This window comes from Pelophylax lessonae (assembly GCF_965119305.1).
Source record: "Pelophylax lessonae genome assembly, chromosome: 11".
Taxonomy (NCBI): Eukaryota; Metazoa; Chordata; class Amphibia; order Anura; family Ranidae; genus Pelophylax; species Pelophylax lessonae.
Window position 1 is genome coordinate 172,000,553 of NC_138778.1, and position 25,847 is coordinate 172,026,399.

Below are 25,847 nucleotides of genomic sequence, written 5' to 3' on the forward strand. Positions count from 1 at the left end.
TGTTTCTCAATGATTTAAAATGGAAAAAAAAAATAAAACATTTAACCACTAGATGGCCCTAAGTATCATAAAAAATTCCTATGATATTCAACACTATGTAGTGGCCAAATAAGAGGGTTCTAAGTATACAGTAATAGGAATTTCATGATGCCTCATCTAGTTGGTAGATGTGATGGCGCTAAGTGTTATAAGAAATCCCTATTATTATACTCAGTGCCATCTAGTGGCCAAATTAAATTGTGCTAAGTCAAATAGGCACTAGGCATAATAGGAATTCCCTATGATACTCAGCGCCACCTAGTGGCTGAATAAGATGATGCTAAGTATTATATGAAATTCAAATGCCACTCAGCGCCATCTAGTGGCCTAATGCAGTATTTTCAATTTTAAATGAATGAATAGCATGCAACCAGCACAGAAAGCAGGCCAATCATATTTGCTTTTTGCCCCATTCACACAGAATGAATGTGCATCCACGTTCATTGGGCAAATGGCTTTGCAAATTCCATTGCTGTGTAAATGTTTCTAATTGATGTAAAATGGAAAATACCGCATTTGACCACTGGGTAGCACTAAGTATTATGAAAAAAATTATTTTGATACTCAACATCATCTAGTGGCCCAATGAGAGAATGCTAAGTTCAATATGAAATCCATGATATTTACCGCCATCTAGTGGCCAGATGTGATAGTGCGAAGTATCATAAGAAATCTCTATTGTACTCAGCGCCATCTAGTGTCCAAATTATATTATTCATATGACATCTAGCACCATTTAATGGCAAAATGCATACATTTCTGTTTTAATTTAATGAACAGCATGCAGCCAGCACAGGAAGTAGCCCAATCATATTTGTTTTTTGCCCCATTCACACAGAATGAATGTACATCCACGTTTGTTGGGCAAATTGCTTTGCAAATTCCAGGGCTGGTCAAATGTTTCTCATTGATTTAAAATGAAAAAATACCCCATTTGACCCCTAGATGGGACTAAATATCGTTAAAAAAATCCTATGATACTCAACAACATCTAGTATCCAAATGAGAGGGTGCTATGTATAATATGAAATCCATGATATTTAGTGCCATCTAGTGGCCAGATGTAATGGTGCTAAATATCATAAGAAATCACTATTATATTCAGCGCCATCTAGTGGCCAAATTAGATAGTGGTAAGTAATATATGAAATTCATATAACAGCCCCATCTAGTGGCCAAGTGCGTAGCATGCAGCCAGCACATAAAGTAGCCCAATAATATTTGTTTTTCGCCCCATTCACACAGAATAAATGTACATCCACATTCATTGGGCTAATGGCTTTGCTTTTCAAATTCAATTGCTGTTTGAATGTTTCTCATTGATGTAAAATGGAAAATACCACATTTGACCACTAGATGGCACTAAGTATCATTAAAAAATTCCTAAGATACTCAACAACATCTAGTGGCCAAATGAGAGGGTGCTAAGTATAATAAGAAACCCATGATATTTAGCGCCATTGAGCAGCCAGATGTGATGGCGCTAAGTAGCATAAGAAAACCCCTATTATACTCAGCACCATCTAGTGTCCAAATGAGATGATGCTAAGTATCATATAAAATTCATATGGCCCGTAGCGCCATCTAATGACCAAAGCATAGCGTGCAACCAGCACAGGAAGTAGCCCAATAATATTTGTTTTTTTGCCACATGCACACAAAATGAATGTACATCCATGTTTATTGGGCAAATTGCTTTGCAAATTACAGGGCTGGTCGACTGTTTCTCATTTATTTAAAATGAAAAAATACCACATTTGACCTCTAGATGGCACTAAGTATCATTAAAAAAATCCTCATACTCAGTCAACATCATCTAGTAGCCAAATGAGAGGGTGCCAAGTGTAAAGCGCTGCGTAAACTATCGGCACTATATAAATCCTATATAATAATAATAATAGGTATAATATGAAATCCATGACATTTAGCGCCATCTAGTGACCAGATGTAATGATGCTTAGTATCATAAGAAATCCCTATTATACTCTGCGCCATCTAGTGGCTAAATGAGACAATGCTAAGAAATATATGAAATTCATATGACACTTATCGCCATCCAGTGGCCAAAAGCAGTATTTTCTATTTTAAATTATTGGGTAGCATGCAACAAGCATTGGAAGTAGCCTAATCATATTTGTTTTTTTTATCCCATTCACACAGAATGAATGTACATCCAAGCTCATTGGGAAAATTGCTTTGCAAATTCCAGTGCTGGTCGAGTGTTTCTCATTGATTTAAAATGGAAAAATTCTATATTTGAACACTAGATGGCACTAAGTATCATAAACAAAATTCCTATGATACTCAACACTATGTAGTGGCCAAATAAGAGGGTGCTAAGTATAATATGAAATCCATGATATTTAGCACAATCTAGTGGCCAGATGTGATGGTGGTAAGTATCATAAGACATACTCAGCACCATTTAGTACCCAAATACGTGCAGGACCTCTGAATCCTCCTGTATTGAATTGTATTAAAACTACTGTCTGCCCTAACATTGTAAAGCACTGCACAAACTGTTGGCGCTATATAAATCCTGTATTATAATAATAATAATAAGAATAATAATAGTAAAAAATGAAATTCATATGACGCTGAACGCCATGGCCAAATGCGGTATTTTCCATTTTCAATGAATGAATAGCATGCAACCAGCACAGGAAGTAGCCTAATCACACACACACACACTGATATATATATATATATATATATATTTTTTTTTTTTTTTGACCCATTCACACAGAATGAATGTACATTCACGTTCATTGGGAAAATTGCTTTGCTAATTCCAGTGCTGGTCAAATATTTCTCATTGATTTCATTGGAAAAATACTACATTTGACCACTAGATGGCACTAAGCATCACAAAAAAAAGCTCCTATGATACTCAACCTCATGTAGTGGCCAGATGTCCCTAATGAATGTACATCCACGTTCATTGGGCAAATTGCTTTGCAAATTCCAGTGCTGGTCAAATGTTTCTCTTTGATTTTAAATGAAAAAAAAAAATACCACATTTGACCATTAGATGGCACTAAGTTTAATAAAAATTTTTTTTTATAATACTCAACACCATCTAGTGACCAAATGAGAGGGTGCAAAGTATAATATGTTTTTATAAAAATAAGCCATTCTTTACAAGTATAGAGTGCCACTCGCCGCTCACGTGACCCGCCACCTCTCTCCTCCTCTCCTCTTCCCCTCCTCCTCCCCTCCCAACTGACATCAGTGAGGAATCCTTGGCCCCACCCGCTGCAGGCAGCTGTCAGCCGAAGAGAGGAGAGAGCCGACGGGTCACGTGAGCGGTGCTCGGCCCTCTGAAAACTGGTAAAGAACAGCTTATTTTTTTAAAACACAGACACACAGGCACACATGATTATTAAACAGAACAGACAGGATGGTATAAAGTGGCTTAACAACCACTTAAAAGGGGAAGTTGAGATTCCAAGGGGGGGCATTTGCCCCCCCTTACCCCTACCTGCGAATGCCCATGTATACGTGATGCTGCGCACAGCGGCCGCCCTGTAGCAGGAACACTACTATAGAGTGGTCATGAAGTGGTAAAATCGTACAGGGCTCATATGGTCAGTCTGTAGTGTTCGTGGCCACATTTAGTTATCAACAGAACAAGTGTCCCCAGTGGATGATTTGCCCTCTCTTCCTGTTCCTGTGACAACTGAACTTTTCGGATTTTCATTAAGTCTTAGTGCCAGGGGTCACCAGAACTAATACAGAGGACGATTGTCCTTAGCGGGGACACAGAAGGCTAGAAATGTGAGAGAGAAGTGCTAAGTGTCGGATCTTTATCTATTGGAGTTTGAAGTCTGATGTAAGGGGATAATCCCAGACACTAAACCATATCTGTGTTCTCCGACATCATCCATACACATCCAGGATCTATGTTCCATGAAAGCCTTTCTTACTCGATCTCTCTGCCTCCTTGTAATGTCCTTCATGGCACCCGAACCTTGTTTCAATCTGACTGTCCAATCTGATTTAAAATAATCTGAGGACCTTCCTGAACTATCCAATCAAGGAGACCCTTCCACTTCATATCTGCCAGTAGATCTGAAACTGACCATACACTGTACAGTCTGATTGTACAATCTCCCTCCATCATCTATATAGTACAAGGGTCTGCCGAAGCCTGGGTTCACACTTGTGCGATGTAGACATCGCATGTAATTCGCACAGGAATCACACCTCATTCCTGTGCACATCCCATGCGATGTCTGTGCAATTTTGTATGGCTGAGATCGCAGCAATACTAACATTGTAAAGCACTGCACAAACTGTTGGCGCTATATAAATCCTGTATTATAATAATAATAATAAGAATAATAATAGTAAAAAATGAAATTCATATGACGCTGAACGCCATGGCCAAATGCGGTATTTTCCATTTTCAATGAATGAATAGCATGCAACCAGCACAGGAAGTAGCCTAATCACACACACACACACTGATATATATATATATATATATATATATATATATATATATATATATATATTTTTTTTTTTTTTGACCCATTCACACAGAATGAATGTACATTCACGTTCATTGGGAAAATTGCTTTGCTAATTCCAGTGCTGGTCAAATATTTCTCATTGATTTCATTGGAAAAATACTACATTTGACCACTAGATGGCACTAAGCATCACAAAAAAAAGCTCCTATGATACTCAACCTCATGTAGTGGCCAGATGTCCCTAATGAATGTACATCCACGTTCATTGGGCAAATTGCTTTGCAAATTCCAGTGCTGGTCAAATGTTTCTCTTTGATTTTAAATGAAAGAAAAAAAAATACCACATTTGACCATTAGATGGCACTAAGTTTAATAAAAATTTTTTTTTATAATACTCAACACCATCTAGTGACCAAATGAGAGGGTGCAAAGTATAATATGAAATAATTTACATTTAGTGCCACCTAGTGGGCAGATGTGATGGCGCTAAGTATCATAAGAAATTCCTATCCTACTCAGCGCCGTCTAGTGGGCAAATGAGATAATGCTAAATATCATTTGAAATTCATATGACACTTAGCACCATCTAGTGGCCAAATGCAGAATTTTCTATTTTAAATTAACAGCATGCAACTAGCACGGGAAGTAGCCCAATCATGTTTGTTTTTTGTTTTTTTGCCCCATTTACACAGAGTAAATGTACACCTACATTAATTTGGAAAATTGCTTTGTAAATTTAATTGCAAACGTTTCTAATTGATTTAACCACATAAAGACCAGGCCTTTTTCTGACATTTGTTGTTTACAAGTAAAAATCAGTATTTTTTGATAGAAAATTATTTATTTAGAACCCCCAAACATTATGTATATATTTTTTTTTTTTAGCAGAGACCCTAAAGAATAAAATGGCGGTCTTTGCAATATTTTATGTCACACTGTATTTGCGCAGCAATGTTTCAAATGCAATTTTTTTGGAAAAAATAAATTTTAATAAAATAAAAAAATAAAAAAACCCAGTAAAGTTAGCCCATTTTTTTAATATAATGTGAAAGATGATCATTTTATGCCAAGTAAATAGATACCTAACATGTCATGTTTTACAATTTTGCATGCTCGTGAAATGGCGACAAATTACGGTACTCAAAAATCTCTATAGGTGATTCTTTGACATTTTTACAGGTTACCTGTTTGAAGATACAGACGAGGTCCTGTGCTAGAATTATTGTTCCCACTCTAGCCATTGTGGCGATACCTCACATGTGTGCTTTGAGCGATATGGCACGTTCGATTTTTTTTTTCTTATTTATTTTATTTATTTATTTTTTTTACACTGTCCCTTTTATTTTTTAATGTTTTAATCACTTTTACTCCTATTGCAAGGAATGTAAACAACCCTTGTAATAGAAATAGGCATGACAGGTCCTCTTTATTGATAAATCATCTCTCATCTACCCTTAAGGCTACATTCACACCTGAGCGTAGCGTTTTTCGCGCGTTTTTTACTGCGATTTTACCGCGATTTTTGCAGCGTTTTTTACCGCGATTTTACCGCGATTTTTACCGCGATTTTTGTGCAGGCGTTTTTAGATTGAATAGAGATCAATGGAAAACGCCTGTAATCTGCCCAAAAAGAAGCTCATGTACTTTTTTGAGCGTTGGGCGTTTTGTATACAGCGTCAAAACGCTCAGATGTGAACAGGGGCCATTGAAATGAATAGGATTTGTCTTGTTGGGCGTTTTGAGAGCTGATCCTAGAGCAGAAAAACGCCCCAAAAACGCCCCAAAACGCCTAGATGTGAACGGAGCCTAAAAGCAAAAAAAAAAAAAAAAAAATTGACACTTTGACTTAAAAAAAAAAATCATTACTTTAAGCCTGAGAACTTGAAGTGATTTTGGGGTCGCTCTGGTCCTCCAAGGGCATAAAGCCCCACGGGGGCTGTCTTGCCCTTACTCAACATCCTGCCTAGCCATCTGCCGCATCGTATTGGTTCAGGGCTTACCGACGGCTCCGGTAAGCGTGGAGACAATGGTGGATCACTGGGATCACTTTTATCTGAAAGCCAGATACTGGGGGGTATATGGCAACTACCTGCCACCATAACAACGGTATTTAATGTCAAAGTCATGACAGACATTCCCAGTTAGTCAGTCGGTAAGTGGAAAAATTAACACATTTGACCACTAGGTGATACTAAGTATTACTAAAAAATTCCTGTGATACACAATACCATGAAGTGGCCAAATGAGTGGGTGCTAAGTATAATATGAAATTCATGATACTTAGTGCCATCTAGTGGCCAGATGTGATGGTGCTAAGTATCATAGGTAATGCATATGACATTTAGCACAATCTAGTGGCCAAATGCAGTATTTTTCATTTTAAATGAATGAATAGCACAGGAAGTAGCCCATTCATATTTGTTTTTCCCCCATTTACACAGAATGAATGTGCTTTGCATATTTTTTTTTGTTTTATAAATATATCCCTCGGGTCTTGCTTTCCTGTTTCCTTACTTGCATCTTTTCTGCAGAGTAAGACACATATTCCATCATTTCTTAAGTTTATGATGAAAGATCTCTGCCCCACCCAAAAAATTTAGGGAAGAAGTTTAATTATCCTTCCTGCTTTTCCAAGTTTCGCCTCTGCAATGGCCATCTTGGACACTTCACCAGTGATGTCTTCAAGTACTTCATTGTTCCCTTGATTGTTCTCCGGTTCCTAGAGGTGATTGTCTCCTAAAGGGCTGTCTTCTACGTCCTTTGCACTCCCGAATTAGTCTGTCTATCATGGGCGACCTATGGTTGCTTCTAATTTCTTTTCCTTAATTGGCCCAGGCATCCTTCACATACTTAATGAATCATTCTTCACTGTTACATTGTCTGGTATTGATTTTTCATTGGTTCCAATCTTCTATAACAATGAATGTCTCTCTGAATAAACAATTATGTACCCCCTTTAATTGTGTCATTGTAAGCACTTTCGATTTTGGTCTCCTAGTATTACGCAATCCACCTCCACATCATCTTCTGCTTTGGATGTACTGGCTGCCCATAAAATTTGTTTTTTTTTCTTATAAAGCTAATTTCTCTTGGCAGCATCTGAGTATAGGACATTGACCACATTTTTGACCTTTACTTTTGGTTTGTGTTATATCAAGGACCTTCACTTTACTTCTTTCAGGTCTTTATCTGGCTTTAGCTTTTTTTTTTTTGGGTCACGGAGGTTGTGGACGTCATCTCGTTGGCCGAAACGAGGGGCCAAGGCAGAGAATGCCTTCCCTCCCTTCAGAGACTGGGCCGCAGGGCAATATTTCAACATCATAACGACCCCAAACACACCTCCAAGATGACCACTGCCTTGCTAAAGAAGCTGAGGGTAAAGGAGATGGACTGGCCAAGCATGTCTCCAGACCTAAAACTTATTGAGCATCTGTGGGGCATTCTCAAATGGAAGGTGGAGGAGCGCAAGGTCTCTAACATCCTCCAGCTCCGTGATGTCATCAGAGGACTCCAGTGGCAACCTGTGAAGCTCTGGTGAACTTCATGACCAAGAGGGTTAAGGCAGTACTGGAAAATAATGGTGGCCACACAAAATATTGACACGTTGGGCCCAATTTGGACATTTTCACTTCGGGGTGTATTCACTTTTGTTGCCAGCGGTTTAGACATTAATGGCTGTGTGTTGAGTTATTTTGAGGGGATAGTAAATTTACACTGTTATACAAGCTGTACACTCACTACTTTACATTGTAGCAAAGCATCATTTCTTCAGTGTTGTCACATGAAAATATATAATAAAATATTTACAAAAATGTGAGGGGTGTACTCACTTTTGTGAGATACTGTGTATGTGTGTATATGTGTGAATGTATGTATATGTATGTATGTGTATTTATATATAAATATATATGTATTTATACAGTATATATATATATATATATATATATATATATACACACACACACACATATCCTTTTTTTTCTCAGTTTTTGTTAGGAATGTAGTGAGCAGAGAAGATACATCGTTCTCCCTTGGTGCCAAATGTTTTGTGTAGACGCATGGTTACATGCATGCTAATCTCATCCATCTCAGTACTGTACAATGCAGATGTGTATTGAGCGCTGTGACCACAAGGGGTCTCCCTCGTGTAGCTCTCTGCCATCCTGGCTCATTCATATCTGGGCACTGCGAGTTTCAGATTTACAGCAATTACCACAGACCAAAGTTAAAGTTGGCAGCGGAATATGCCGAACGTTGCACTTTTGCCAGTTTTGTTTATTTATGGAGCTGTGATTGCATAAAATTTCAGGATGTTTTGGGAAACACAAATCACAGGCGGCACATATCACCGCTGTGATATACAGGATTACTGCTTGGGGTTGGCAAAGCTAATGGTAAAGCCTCTTCCTGAGTTCTTTGGATGTCCGTAGCAGGTTACATCATTGCCTCATCATGTATGTTCTGTCCCATCTATAAGTATTTTTTATTTTTATTTTTGTTTTGGTATTAAACTGTATAAAGTTACTATTATTTTAATGTATGCTGGCATCTAGTGGTGGTTTATGGCTACTACAACTTATTTACTTATGTGACTTGGTGTCTCCCTATGTCCCCCCCTTCTGTTTAGTGGTAATTTGTTTAGTCCCAGCTAGACCCTCTCTTCTTCTTGCATGTTCCCTCCAGCCAGTGTTGCTTGTTTATAGAGAGAGGCCTTAGCAAATTGGGGTTGATTTACTAAGAGAAAATGCACCCTGCAATTGCAGTTGCTCCAGAGTTTAGTAAAAGAGGGGAAGTTCAGAAAAACGTGCCTTCTCTATGGTCACCTGCTGACTTCAGGATATTTTAAATTTATTTGGCTTTAGTGAATAAGTAAAGAAGTCTTAAAAGGACCTACCCTAATAAAATAGTAAATGTCGCTTTATGCATTGCTATACCTCCATACAGAGGCGTAACTAGAACCTTCAGGGCCCCAGTGCAGGAAACCATGAAGGCCCCCCCAGGTCCCCTGGCTGGGGCCCTTCCCTTCAAGCCTGGGGCTCTTCCCACTGATCCAGGGGCCCTTTACTCTCATTGCAGGGCCCTTTATTATGGTCCCGCAGTGGGACCCTTTCACAAGTTCTACAGTGGGCCCCCTTCCTGCCATCTTGGGTCCTCCCCACGGTGGTTGAATGCCAGGGCCCCATTGCAAATGTGACCTTTGCGATCCTGGAAGTTCACCCACTGGTGTCAGTAGTTTTTATTTTTTGGTATTTTAATTGTATTATTTTTTATCATTTTATTTTATTTTTTTAACAATGTCACTGACTATGACTCTGTCCATTCAGAAAAGGAAGGAGCTGGTAAATTACATATTTATCAACCCATTCCTGGTTCTCTATTGTGACACATCCCCTGCAGCAGCCGGCAGGAGAGGGAGCACAGTGGGGTGGGGGGGGGGGGACCAGGAGAGCACACAGGGGCCCAGAGACAGCAGAACACAAGTGAACTGGATAGGAGGACTGGCGGGGGAAGCATACAGAGGAACCAATCTCCTCCATTTTCTTCCTGCAGCAACAGGAGGAAAAAGGAGGACAGTGATTTCTCTACATGCTGCTCCTTCCGCCCCTTCTATCCAGGTGTACAGGGGAGCCGCACAGGCCCCCTGGAGCATGGGGCCTGGTTGCAATTGCAACCCCTGTAGTTACGACCCTGCCCCCATAGACCCAGTCAGTCCAAACAGTATAGTCACCTGCTGACTTAGCACCATCCACAGGCAGCCTAACTCTTCAATAAGACACAGAAGTTGAATCCAACACAATTTTATTTTGTATAATTGCAGTACAGGGGATGTTTTTTTCCAGTCTTTTGAAGTATAAGAAGACAATGGGGTTGATTTACTAAAGGCAAACAGACAGTGCACTTTCCACATGCAGTTACACTCTGCAAAAGCAGTTGCTCCAAAGCTTAGTAAATGAGGGTAAGATTAAAGCATAACTAAAGGCAAAACTTTTTTTTTTTGTTTTGGATAAAGTGGAGAGCGATCAGAACTCATTGTCAGTTTTTATTGCTGTCAATGTCCCGGTTAAGGAGATTCACCCTCTCTATTTGTCCTGTTTAACATCATCAATTTAAGTGAAAGTAAAATAAAATCCCAAATTAATAGAGGGGAAATCTTCCAATGAGTTCCGGTGAGCTGGGGGTCCCCAAGGAATGCCGTTAATTTGCAGGGATTTCCCCTCACTTCCTGTTTGGCTATGGGACAGGAAGTGAAGAGAAATCTCCGCAATGGGACACAGATAGTGGAAAAAAAATCTGTTATAACCCTCCATTACTCTATCCAAAATGAAAAAAAAAAAAAGTTTTGCCCATAGTTCTACTTTAACTTTGTAAAGAATATCTAGTCGCACACAAGGAAAATAAAAACACAGCATTTGTGCTTACACATGATTGGATGATGGAAGTCATCAAAGCTTCCCCATATTTACTAAGCTCTGGACCAACTGTACTTGCAATGTGCACAGTCTGTTTGCCTTTAGTAAATCAACCCCAATGGCTTTCCTAAGCCCTGTCCCTGTGAAGCACTAACGCTGACTGAGGGAGGATGGAAGAAACAGGAATGGTGTAGCTATTATATGTGCTTTGATCAAGGCTCATCGCCGAAACGCGTTAGCCACTCTGTTTATTTACTCACTGGGATGTGACAACAAAGAATTGGAAGTTTTTGTAGTTGCCTGCTGTCCTCTTGCTTGACATGGTCTAGCTAGTACTGAACTAACTAGCACTAAACAGGACAGGGAGAGATAATATATTACATAATAAACAAGTAGTAGTGACCCAAAGCTGCCAGAAGTTGAATCCAACACAAATTTTCTTCAGATTAATGCTGTATAGAGGATGTTTTTCCATTTTTTTGTGAAGTTCATACACACTGGGCGTTTAGCCCTGCTGCATGAGACTCTGGCATTTAGGCAAGGGTGGAAGGCACAGGTACAGAGTTCAGCTGTCCCGCTGGCAGCCTTTTAAACTCTATGGGAGACTAACAGGCGCTGCAGCTTGAGTACTAAAGTTTAGGGCAGTATGAGCCTAGGGATAAATGCCGGGAAAGCAAACAGCCTGCATTCTGTACATTTGTCCCTGGCCACATACTTCCCTCAATCTTAGTTCTGCTCGGTGCACGTCCAGCCCCGTCTAGGCACAGCAGCTGTCAGCCTTTCATTAAGTTTAAATGGCCGCTGGCAGTGGGCCTGGATGCTGCATCTGTGCATTCCGCTTGCACCTAAACACCGGATTCTCATGAATGTACCGGGGCAAAGTGCCTACAACCTATTTATTACGTAACTTGGCATCTCCCTCTGTCCTCCACTTCTCCTATTTAGTGCTAGTTAGTTCAGTCCTAGCTAGCCACTTCCCACCCAATGACATCATATGACGGCCTTGACTTTGAGTTGCGATATCTGGATCTTTACATATCTTTTTTTTTTTTTTTCAGCCGGCGATTCCCTGCACAGTAAAAGCCATCATAGCGGCTGTTTAGCCCCTTGATTACGTTTACAGGTGACGGGAGGGGAAGCCCCTCCCTCCACCCTCCTGTGCTTCTCCCGGCTTGCCTGTGCGATCGGGGACCCTGAGAATGAATCCGCCAGCGGCATCGGTTTACCAAACAGCTGGCCGTGAACCAGATGGTCCCTGGCCATCTCTATGAATCTCGGCATGACGTCACTTCCAGCACCAGGAGATGTAAACACTGCCGTTTCTTTTGCTGGAAAGCCTGAGATAGTTTTTTTTTTTTTTTTTCTATTTTTAATCCCAGGCTTTCCAGCATAGAGGTGAGATCTGGTATCGCCGCAAACATTAGAGCGAGAGCAATAATTCTAGCACAATACCTCCTCTCTAAATATAAACTGGTAACCTGTACATTTTTTTGAAAGCATAGCCTATGGAGATTTTTGAAGTATTGAAGTTTGGCAACATTGAGTAAACAATACAAAAAATGTGCGCAAGTTTAAAGCGTTCGGTATCTATTTACTCGATGTAACATCTTTCACATTATGCAAAAAAAAAAAATTGGGGTAAATATTGCATTTTTATTTATTTATTTTTTTATTCAGGAAAGTGTTTTTTTTTTCTTTCCAAAAAAAAATGCGTTTGAAAAATCGCTGCGTAAATACTGTGTGACAAAAAATTGCAACGACCACCATTTTATTACCTAGGGTCTCTGCTAAAAAAAAAAAAAGATATATATATATATATATATATATATATATATATACAGTATCTCACAAAAGTGAGTACACCCCTCACATTTATGTAAATATTTTATTATATCTTTTCATGTGACAGCACTGAAGAAATGAGACTTTGCTACAATGTAAAGTAGTGAGTGTACAGCTTGTATAACAGTGTACATTTGCTGTCCCCTCAAAATAACTCAACACAGCCATTAATATCTAAACCACTGGCAACAAAAGTGAGTACACCCCTAAGTGGAAATGTCCAAATTGGGCCCAATTAGCCATTTTCCTTCCCCGGTGTCATGTGACTCGTTAGTGTTACAAGGTCTTAGGTGTGAATGGGGAGCAGGTGTGTTAAATTTGGTGTTATCGCTCTCACTCTCTCATACTGGTCACTGGAAGTTCAACATGGCACCTCATGGCAAAGAACTCTCTGAGGATCTGAAAAAAAAAAATTGTTGCTCTACATAAAGATAGCCTAGGCTATAAGAAGATTGCCAAGACCCTGAAACTGAGCTGCAGCACAGTGGCAAAGACCATACAGTTAACAGGACAGGTTCCACTCAGAACAGGCCTTGCCTGTTCTGAAAAAAACATTCTCTATACTGCACCTATCTGAAGTAAAATTGCATTGGATTAATCTTCTGTCTTATTGAAGAATCGAAGAGTTAAGCTGCCTGTTGATGGTACCAAGTCAGCAGATGACCATAGTGTTTAGACGTCCTTACTTGTTCACCAGAGCCAAGTAGATTAAAAATATCCTTAAGCAGATATCGGCATATGCTCTGCTGAATTACCGATCGCACAAATTTACTGACATTTGCTTATCACTACTAAAGACTGTGCCCCATGCTTATCCAGGTCCGCTGTATGCAAAAAAAAAAAAAAAAACCCATAATGCCGTCCGCACTTCTGGCTATAGAATGGGCTTTCTTAAAATAGTGCACTCATATAACCTGCCCTTTCCCACTTTTACTCTTTCCCTCCTTTCCTGCCTCTCTCCCCTCTCTCCTCCTGTCAGTCTTTCTACCCACTCACTCTGACCCCCTCAACCCCTCTCGTTCAGCCCAAATAGAAAAATTACCTTAGAGGCCCAGCAGTGCCCACAATTGACAATTTGTCAATCATCAGGTTATTTTCTCTACCGAAAAACAAAATTATTTTAACCACATTTATTTGTACGCTGAAAGAGAAAATTGAATCGGACTTCCATTTTCATCGCATCAGTGCTAATGTGAAAAATTGTATAATGGTTTTCTTAATGAATTGTTAACTCCTGTCTGTGCCACCGGGGGGAGACATACACCAGCTTTGCTGTACGGTCCATAGGTCATACATGGAGTAACACAGAGGACAGGGCAGTTGGCTGATGAATTTTCATACATACCGAATATTGATAAGATTCTGATTGCACCTGTTAGTTATGCAAAGGAGTTCACATTTCTAGCACAGTTATCTTTGCAAATATGTTCTCTGCGTCTCAATTTGCATTACATATGACATCCGACATAAGTAATATTACTAAACATTGGCAGGGAGGGGAGTCTCATAAGTTTGTGAACTTCCGTTGGAAAGTGGAGGGAAACTTTAAGTGCGGTAGCTATTTATTGTTTAAAGCAGAACTCCAGCCCTACCTTTTATTATTGCACAGTTGTACAGGCCCCTTTCCTATACTGAAATAACTTATTCTGATTTCACTGCCCACTGTGAGCTTCCCACAGTGTGCATTAGTAAAATGGCTAATTGGGCCTAATTTGAATATTTTGACTTAGGGATGTACTCACTTTTGTTGCCAGTGGTTTAGACATTAATAGCTATGTGTAAAATGTGGAAATAGGATGCGCTAGTCCAACTATGTATAAGCAGCACTTAAAAATCCCTGAACTGTGGGGAAAAAGGTAGAATAAAAATATATACTAGTGCGCTTTGAATATAAGTGTTTCATAGAAACATAATAAATTATGACAATAGATTAAAGTGACAAAAATAATTTATAATTTGTTGTCACTTGATTCTTTTGTCATAATTGATTATGTTTCTATGAAATACTTATATTCAAAGCGCACTAGTATATATTTTTATTAATGGCTGTGTGTTCAGTTATTTTGAGGGGACAGCAAATTTATACTTTTATATAAGCTGTACACTCACTACTTTACATTGTAGCAAAGTATCATTTCTTCAGTGTTATCACATGAAAAGATATAATAAAATATTTACAAAAATGTGAGGGGTGTACTTACTTTTGTGAGATACTGTATATGCCTGAGATTAAGCATAGTGATAGTGTCTCTTTAAAAACAATACAGAAAGGTCAGTCCACACAATTATAAGTTATGTTAAATGTTTTTTGGGTGGGACTGGTGCCATCTTGGTTCTGTTAGATGCAGAATATACAGTTTTGATGCAACAAGCATGGCTCCTACATCACTACAGTATGTTGATCACATAGTAGATAAGTGAAAAAATAGGCGCTGGTAATCAGGTAATCAGTGGTGGTGTTCCAGGTGTGTTAGGGGGTATTAGATTGTCTACACCAATCAATTATGTCCATAAAGATAAACCTCGTTTACCAATAAATAAATAAATAAATGGTGGACTTTAAGGCCCCGTTCACATGCAAGCGGCGCTACTTCGCACCGCGACCTCGGAGCGGCCGCCACGGACTTCATAACATTGAAGTCTATGGCGGTCGCCCCAAAGAAGCTCCGGACCCTTTTTCTAAGTCGGAGCGACTTATGTCGCTCCTATTAGAACGGGTCCGCAGCTTCCCTATGGGAGGCAACCTACGGCGACCTGTGAGGCGACCAGGTCGCCTCACAGGTCGCCTTAGTGTGAACGGGGGCTAAAATCATCTATAATACCATAATGTGACCCATTTGTAATAACAACCTAGTAAAAAGGTGAAATATATATCTCTGTGTCTATATAAAAATTGGTGACTTTTAGTGATAATAAAATTGCAATTAGTGACACTTGTGTTATAAAACCTTGTAATTAGCAATAAAATCTATAAAATCTGTAATTCATTTATATTTTTGTGCAATAGGTGAAAGAAAGTCAGTGATAAATTGCAATTAGTGACACTTGTGTTGTAAAACCTTGTTTGACATAAAAACGTATGTAATTAGCAATAAAATCTATAAAATCTGTAATTCATTTATATTTTTTGTGCAATAGGTGAAAGAAAGTCAGTGGTGGTTAAATAAAATCTTCAAAGTGCTTTTGTGCTCCAATTTGTGCTCTTGATAAAATTCAGCAATATTTGCTTCTTACCAGATGGCTTTAGGCCACAAGGACCCAGATCGCTTTTGATCCCTTTAAGGATAGATCAATCCTCCACCGAGTTTATCCAATCCAGGGATAGGTGGTAGATGTTCCAATCTGGATCTGGACCACAGGATAGGGTCTCAAGCAGATGTATATGGGAAAATATGATAGGGAAGCCAAAATATAGCATAAATCCGTTTTTATTATAGTGACAAAATAAAAGATAAAATTGGCTGCTTACAGTGTGTAGTGCCTTCTCCTGGCACTAGGTGGAAGCGCTGCAATATGTTTTGGGTGTATGGAAGTGACCACTCTGGTGCTCTGTAATAGGATACAGTTTCCTTCCCAGCCCCTGTAGTGTGGCAGCTGTGGCGTGCGTTCCAGACCAAAGCAGGAAATTACGTCGCTGGTTACCTCAGTTTCCGGTTTACAGACCACTGTCTATTTAGCATCTGTGGGGCATCCTCAAATGCAAGCTGGACGAGTGCAAGGTCTCTAACATCCACCAGCTCCGTGATGTCATCATGGAGGAGTGGAAGAGGACTCCACTGGCAACTTGTGAAGCTCTGGTGAAATCCATGCCCAAGAGGGTTAAGGCAGTGCTGGAAAATAATGGTGGCCATACAAAGTATTGACACTTTGGGCCCAATTTGGACATTTTCACTTAGGGGTGTACTCACTTTTGTTGCCAGTGGTTTAGACATTAACCACTTTACCACCAGAGGATTTTGCTGTCTTCCGTCCAGGCCACTTTGCGATTCGGCGCTGTGCGACTTCAACTGACAATTGCGCGGTCATGCGACGCCGTACCCAAACAAAATTTACGTCCTTTTTTTCCCACAAACAGAGCTTTCTTTTGGTGGTATTTGATCACCTGTGCGATTTTTACTTTTTGCGCTATAAACAAAAAAAGAGCGTTTATTTTGAAAAAATAACAATATTTTTAACATTTTTTTATATGAAATTCCCCCCAAAAAAGATGTAAAAACCAATTTTTTAAAAATTTTTTGGCCAATTTGTTTTCTGCTACCTATGTTTGGTAAAAAAAATCACAATAAGCGTATTTTGATTGGTTTGCGCAAAAGTTATTGCGTTTACTAACAAAGGGAAAGATTTCTGTCATTTTTGGTGTTTTTTTTTTTAACGCGTAATGGTGGCGATCTGCGATTTTTTTTGTGGGACTGCGACATTGCGGCGGACAGATTGGACCCTTGACTGACATTTTTGACACTTTTGGGGTTACCAGTGACATTACTGCAGTAATCAGTGCTATATATATGCACTGTTACTGTAAAAATTACACTGGCAGGGAAGGGGTTAATTTTATTGGAGAGGGAGGGGTTAATGTATGCCTGGTGCTTACTGACGTGTAGGGGGGGAGGTGACTGAGTGAGTCAGGGACAGATCGGATGTCCAGCTATGCTGAACAGTCCGATCTGTCACTCCCTGTCACTACGGATCTCCACACTAGATCCCCGGCGATCGGGGCAGAGCAGCGGCCATCGCCGCTGCTCCTCCCCTGGCCCGACTCCCGCTGTGAATGAAAACAGCGGGAGCGAGCCTCCGGCGGCGCGCAAGCGCCGCCCAGAAGGGGGAGTGTCTGACGACGTTAATACTACGTCGTCAGACGATAACGAACCACTTTGCCGCAGTACTATTACCGTACTCGGTCGGCAAGTGGTTAATGGCTGTGTGTTGAGTTATTTTGTGGGGACAGCAAATTTACACTGTTATACAAGCTGTACACTCACTACTTTACATTGCAGCAAAGTGTCATTTCTTCAGTGTTGTCACATGAAAAGGTATAATAAAATATTTACAAAAATGTGAGGGGTGTACTTACTTTTGTGAGATACTGTATTTACTGACCCACGTTCAATAGCTGACTCCTGTCTGCAGCATCCCATACTGTCTAAGCTCTGGTATTGGCTGGCGTCAGAGCTTACAAGGGGGATGGTGTCACAGGCCCCTCCATGTGTAGGACAACTGTCTAAGAGGTCTTTCCTCCTCACATCAGAAGATTTTCTCTAACTTTTTATCTCGTCTTTGGGACATCAACGGAAGGCAAAATTTCCCAATGGTGCACAGAAAAAAAGAAAAAGATTTAGCCCCATACAGCGCCTTGAAAAAGTATTTATACCCCTTAAAATTTTCCACATTTTGTCATGTTACAACCAAAAAACGTAAATGTATTTTATTGGGATTTTATGTGATAGACCAACACAAAGTGGCACATAATTGTGAAGTGGAAGGGAAATGATAAATGGTTTTTAATTTTTTATTACAAATAAATATGTGAAAAGTGTGGCGTGCATTTGTATTCGGCCCCCTTTACACTGATACCCCTAACTAAAATCTAGTAGTGGAACCAATTGCCTTCAGAAGTCACCTAATTAGTAAATAGAGTCCATCTGTGTGTAATTTAATCTCAGTATAAATACAGCTGTTCTATGAAGCCCTCAGAGGTTTGTTAGAGAACCTTAGTGAATAAACAACATCATGAAGGCCAAGGAACACACCAGACAGGTCAGGGATAAAGTTGTGGAGAAGTTTAAAGCAGTGTTAGGTTATAAAAAAATATCCCAAGCTTTGAACATCTCACAGGGCACTGTTCAATCCATCATCTGAAAATGGAAAGAGTATGACACAACTGCAAACCTACCAAGACATGGCCGTCCACCTAAACGGACAGGCCGGGCAAGGAGAGCATTCATCACAGACGCAGCCAAGAGGTAACTCTGGAGGAGCTGCAGAGATCCACAGCTCAGGTGGGAGAATCTGTCCACTATTAGTCAAACACTCCACAAACCTGGCCTTTATAGAAGAGTGGCAAAAGGAAAGCCATTGTTGAAAGAAAGCCATAAGAAATCCTGTTTGCAGTTTGTGAGAAGCCATGTGGGGGACACAACAAGCATGTGGAAGAAGGTGCTCTGGTCAGATGAGATTGAAAATTGAACTTTTTGGCCTAAAAGCAAAACACTATGTGTGGCGGAAAACTAACACTGCACCTCACCCTGAGCACACCATCACCACCGTGAAACATAGTGGTGGCAGCATCATGTTGTTAGGATACTTTTCTTCAGCAGGGACAGGGAAGTTGGTCAGAGTTGTTGGGAAGATGGATGGAGCCAAATACAGGGCAATCCTAGAAGAAAACCTGTTAAGGCCCATACACACAATAAGAAAATCTGTAGGGAAAATTAATCCGACGACCGATCTGTCGATTTTTCGGATTGTTAGTATGGTGCTTTCGACAGCCAACTCCGACTTTTCGGCTGACAAAATCCTGATGTGCAGGCTATATAATTTTTGTCGTCCGTGATACAACGTCCGATTTTCGTCTCATTAGTACAGATTTCGACGGAAAAAAATCTTAAGAGCAAGACTAGGCATGCTCAGAGACGAAAGAACACATACAAAGCAATCCAACACATGACATCACTTCTGGAGTAGAATTCTGTTGTACGGGAAAATTCGTATGGAAATAACCTCTTCACTTTCCACATCAGACTAGCATGCCACAAAAAACGGACGACAGATCGTTCGATAATCTGATCGTGTGTACAGGGCTTTAGAGTCTACAAAAGTCTTGAAACTGGGGCAGAGGTTCATCTTCCAGCAGGACAATGGCCCTAAACATACAGCCAGAGCTACAATGGAATGGTTTAGATCAAAGCATATTCATGTGTTAGAATGGCCCGGTCAAAGTCTGGGCCTAAATCCATTTGAGAATCTGTGGCAAGACTTGAAAATTGCTGTTTACAGACGCTCTCCATCCAATCTGACAGAGCTTGAGCTATTTTGCAAAGAAGAATGGGCAAAAAAGTAACTCTCTAGATGTGCAAAGCTGGTAGAGACATCCTCAAAAAGACTTGCAGCTGTAATTGCAGTCAAAGGTGGTTAACCACTTGCCGACCGCCGCACGACTATCTACGTCGGCGGTCAGCCCCTCACAGGCAAACTGACGTAGGTCTACGTCGCTTGCTTGTGAGGGTCTAGGGAGCGAGCGCGCGCCCCCGGAGGCGCGCTCCCGCTCCCGCGTGGTCACGGACCCCCCCGCGCGTGTGACCGGCGGACTCTATGTCCGCCGGCCACTCTGCGATCGGCGGGGGAGAGGGAGAAAGTCAGGCAGCTTGTGTAAACAAGCTGCATGTCATTCTCCTCGGTGTAAAGACACTGATCACACGGATCTACTATGTAGATCCGTTGATCAGTGTCCTTACAGCTCAAGCCACAGCCAATCACAGTAGAAAGCACGCCCCTAGGGACACACACAGCCCCTCCCTCCCAAATAAAGTTAACCCCTTCACTACCAGTGTATTTTTACAGTAACAGTGCATATGTATAGCACTGATTACTGTAGAAATGTCACTGGTAACCCCAAAAGTGTCAAAAATGTCAGTCAAGGGTCCGATCTGTCCGCCCCAATGTCGCAGTACCGCAAAAAAAATCGCAGATCGCCGCCATTACGCGTTAAAAAAGAAAACAACAAAAATGACAAAAATCTTTCCCTTTGTTAGTAAACGCGATAACTTTTGCGCAAACCAATCAAAATACGCTTTTTGCGATTTTTTTTTACCAAACATAGGTAGCATAAAACAAATTGGCCGAAAATGTTAAAAAATTTTCATTTTTACATTTTTTTTGGGGGGAATTTCATATAAAAAAATGTGAAAAATATTGCTATTTTTGCAAAATTGACGCTCTTTTTTTGTTTATAGCGCATGATCAAAAAATCGCACAGGTGATCAAATACCACCAAAAGAAAGCTCTGTTTGTGGGAAAAAAAGGACGCCAAATTCGTTTAGGTACAGCGTCGCACGACTGCGCAGTGCCGAATCGCAAAATACCCCCTGGTCAGGAAGGGGGTAAAATCTTCCGGGGCTTAAGTGGTTAAACGAAGTATTGACTCAGGGGGGCTGAATACTAATGCATGTCGCACTTTTCACATATTTATTTGTAAAAAAAATGTAAAACCATTTATCATTTTCCTTCCACTTCACAATTATGTGCCACTTTGTGTTGGTCTATCACATAAAATCCCAATAAAATACATTTACGTTTTTGGTTGCAACTTGACAAAATGTGAAAAATCTCAAGGGGGTATGAATACTTTTTCAAGGCACTGTATATACACTTTAAGAAGAACGGAAAACGAAAGGCATTCCTTGTAGAAAAGCACCTGCTAAAAAAAAAAAAAAAAAAAAAATAGATATATTTTTTAAGATAATATTTAGTTCATTCCATTTGAAGATCTGTATACAAATAAGACACTATAGTCTAGGATTAGAGCATTTCACATAACTTTAGAGCTCAGTGCAGATCTCATACCAAGATATTCATGAGAAAAACCTAGTTCTATGCAGTAATCTATCCAATAATAAACCATATGGTAGTATGTTGTTCTGGAGATAGAGATCCGATCTGGGAAATGAGTGCAATGTGTAGAATGTGTCCACTAGGAATACCATAGTAATCTCTTTTTCCATACATGCACGTAGCAGAAATGCAGATTTGGAAATTGTACAAATGAAGCATATTTGGTTTTAGGTTTGAATTTCTAGACCAGGATGGACTGTGGGTCTGAAGCAACCCTACTGGCCTGCCCAGGAATATTATTTGGACTCAAGGTAAAAATATTAAATCCCTAATACAGCCTTTCTAATCGGGGTTCCATGAAAGCTTGAGGTTGCTCTAGAGCACAGGTGTCAAACACAAGGCCCGCGGGCCGAATGTGGCCCCCCAGGTCATTTCATGTGGCCCTGGCACCTCTCCTACAGCTGCAGCACTCCTCTTTTCTCTGCCACCACCTTGTCTCAGCAGTCGGCAGCAGAGAGGACAGAACTCCTTTGCCAGATCTTGCACTCCTCTGTGCAGCTGCAGAAAGGCTTGTCTTTGCCCCCCCACCCCTTATCTGTAGTCCGCAGCAGAGAGGAGGGCCAAACTCCTTCTACAGATCCTGCACCTCTCTGTGCAGCCTCAACACCACCCTGCCTTTGCCTCTCCTGGTCCCTGCATTCAGCAGACTCTGGAAGCCTACTCCAGCCCTCCTTGGGTTCTCCATCAGACCCTGCACTTTCTTCTTCCCAGATCCACTGACATCGTCTCTCTGGCAGCAGCACAAGGTAAGGGGGTGCAATGTGATGCAGGGAAGGATGGGTGACTCTTGATTTCTGATGGTGGGGGGGCTCTTGGCATCTCATGTACGGGTGTAGGGGGGTGTGGGGCACTCTGGACATCTAATCCTACAGATATAACCGGCCATTTGAGGACAACCATAATGCTGATGTGGCCCGCAATGAAACTGAGTTTGACACCCCTGCTCTAGAGGTTGATAGGGGCTTCCTGAGAGGCTGAGAGGAGAGCAGTGACAAATTGATAGCCTGGTTGCACCCACCACCGATGTAAGGGGTCACTTCTACAGCGACTAGTTATGTAAGGGGTCACTTCTACAGTGACCAGCAATGTAAGGGGTCACGTCTACAGTGACCAGCAATGTAAGGGGTCACTTCTACACTAACCACCAATGTAAGAGGTCACTTCCACACTGATCACCAATGTAAGAGGTCACTTCTACACTAACCACCAATGTAAGAGGTCACTTCTACACTGACCGTCAATGTAAGTGGTCATATCTACACTGACCACCAATGTAAGAGGTCACTTCTACAATCGCCATCAATGTAAGAAGTCACTTCCGCACTGACCATCAATGTTCAAGGTCACTTTACACTGGCCATCAATGTAAGAAGTCACTTCTACAGTGACCAGCAATGTAAGAAGCCACTTCATACTGACCATCAATGTAAGGGGTTACTTCTACACTGGCCATCAATATAAGAGGTCACTTCTACACTGACCATCAATGTAAGAGGTCACTTCTACACTGACCATCAATGTAAGTGGTCATATCTACACTGACCACCAATGTAAGAAGCCACTTCTGCAATCGCCATCAATGTAAGAGGCCACTTCTACAGTAACCAGCAATGTAAGAGGTCACTTTACACTGACCATCAATGTAAGAGGTCACTTCTACACTGACCATCAATGTAAGTGGTCATATCTACACTGACCACCAATGTAAGAAGCCACTTCTACAATCGCCATCAATGTAAGAGGCCACTTCTACAGTAACCAGCAATGTAAGAGGTCACTTCTACACTGACCATCAATGTAAGTGGTCATATCTACACTGACCACCAATGTAAGAGGCCACTTCTACACTGACCATCAATGTAAGTGTTCACTTCTACAGTACCCAGCAATGTAAGAGGTCACTTCTACACTAACCATCAATGTAAGAGGTCACTTCTACACTGACCATCAATGCAAGAGGTCACTTCTACACTGACCATCAATGTAAGAGGTCACTTCTATGCTGAACATCAAAGTAAAAGGTCACTTCTAAAAGGACTACCAATGTAAGAGGTCACTACTACACTGACCATCAATGTAAGGGGTCGTTTCTACAATCGCCACCGATATAAGAGGTCACTTCTACACTGACCACCAATGTAAGAGGTCACTTTCACACCATTGTAAGGAGTTACTTCTAATATGACAACCAAAGTAAGGGGTTCCTTCCACACTGACCACCATTGTAAGAGGTCACTTCTACACTGACCATCATTGTTGGGGGTCACGTCTACAATGACCAGCAATGTACATGGTGACTACTACACAGACCACCAATGCAAGGGGTTACTTTCACACCATTGTAAGGAGTTACTTCTAAGATAACAACCAAAGTAAGTGACCACACTGACCACCATTGTAAGAGGTCACTTCTACACTGACCATCATTGTAAGAGGTCCCTTCTATGCTGACCATCAAAGTAAAAGGTCACTTCTAAACGGACCACCAATGTTAGAGGTCGCTACTACACTGAACATCAATGTAAGGGGTCACTTCTAAAATGACCACTAATGTAAGAGGTCACTTCTACACTGACCAACATTGTAGGGCAAGAGGTCTTCAAACTATGGCCCTTTAGTTGTTCAGGATCTACAATTCCCATCATGCCTAGTCATGTCTGTGAATGTCAGAGTTTTACAGTGCCTCGTGGGATGTGTATTTCCGCAACAGTTGGAGGGCCATAGTTTGAGAATCCCTGTTGTAGGGAGTCCTGTCTACAATGAATATACGTGGTAATTATTACACTGACCACAAATGCAAGGGGTTACTTTCACACCATTATAAGGAGTTACTTCTGAGATGAAAACCAAAGTAAGGTGTTCCTTCAACACTGACCACCATTGTAAGAGATCACTTCTACACTTACCACCAATGTAAGAGGTCATTTCTACACTAACCGTCAATGTAAGAGGTCACCTCTACACTGACCACCAATGTAGAAGGTCACCTACACACAGATCACCAATGTAGGAGGTCACCTCTACATGGACCACCAACGTAGGAGGTGACCTCTACACGACCACCAATGTAGGAGGTTAGGGCTACAAGATTGTGGAATTCTCTACCACAAGAGGTGGTTTCTGCGGGAAGCATGGTGGCCTCCAAAAGACTCTTAGACGTACATCCCAAGGATCAGAACATTCAGGGCTATGTGAGATGATTACAGCCACACACACCTACACAGGTTGAACTGGATGGACTATTGTCTTTATTCAACCTCACCTACTATTTAACTATGTAACTATGTAACAAACAATCAAAGAAAGGACCCTCAGGTCACACAGTTGGATGGCTAAGCTTAATGAATTAGGTAAGTGAGAGTGTAGTCATCCATCCAGTAAGTTCATAGAAGCATTGAAGCCATCAGTGGTCATGCAGGTGAATACATCTCTTTGCCTCTGGAGCAGCCGGCCTGTGTCCGGCGAAACTGGTCAGGCGTACACACCATCCAACCCTCCTGCCAGGCCCTTTGGTGATGGAACCATGGACTATGGATATTTGGGAGATGTATTCACCTGCCTGACCAATGATGGCTTTAATGCTTCTATTTGTTTTATGAAGAAGGCATGTCCAGGGATCATCTATAACATTCTCACCCGTGATTTAACTAATAAGTTGCTGTATCCTTAACGAATACACCCAAATCTTAGGACATTCCCACCAGACATGAATCATTGTGCCCACTAACTGACATCCTCCCCAGAACAGATTTGATTTCTCTGGTTGACAACGATGCGCTATTATTGCTGTTATTATATACCATCCTGAAAGGCACTTATAATTCATCTCAATGGTGTTCACATCCCTGGTGGTGCAGTGTACGGCTCTCAGCACAGTTTTCTCCTCGTGTTCTTCTAAACTCGTTCCTATTTCTCTTTCCCAATTTTCTATAAATATGGGTTTCCTCATTCCCACCAGATCAGTTAGCATCTTGTATATCTGAGACAAACCATGTCTTGTTTTTTGTTAATGGATTACATCGTTTTTCCACAAGATTTAACACTTTTTCTGACCTGATGGGTTGAGGTAAGGATCCTACCAAATGTTTTAATTGCATATATTTCCATTCATTTAAGCCCCGTACACACGCCACAAATTTCCGCCGACCGGTCGTCCGTCTTTTGTCCAGAGTGGTGTCTGTTGGTTGGAATGTGCCTAGACTGCACACGAATTTTCCCGTACGACAGAATTCTACTTCAGAAGTGATGTCATGTGTTTGTTTGCTTTCTTTGTGTTCTTTCATCTCAGAGCATGCCCAGTCTTGCTCATTAGATTTTTCTCCATCGAAATCTGTACTAATGAAATGAAAATCGGACGTGTTTTGACGGTCGACAAAAATTTTATAGCCTGCACACCAGGATTTTTTCGGCCGAAAAGTCGGAGTCGGTTGTCGGAAGCACCATACTAACAAGCCGATAATCGGCAGATCGGTCG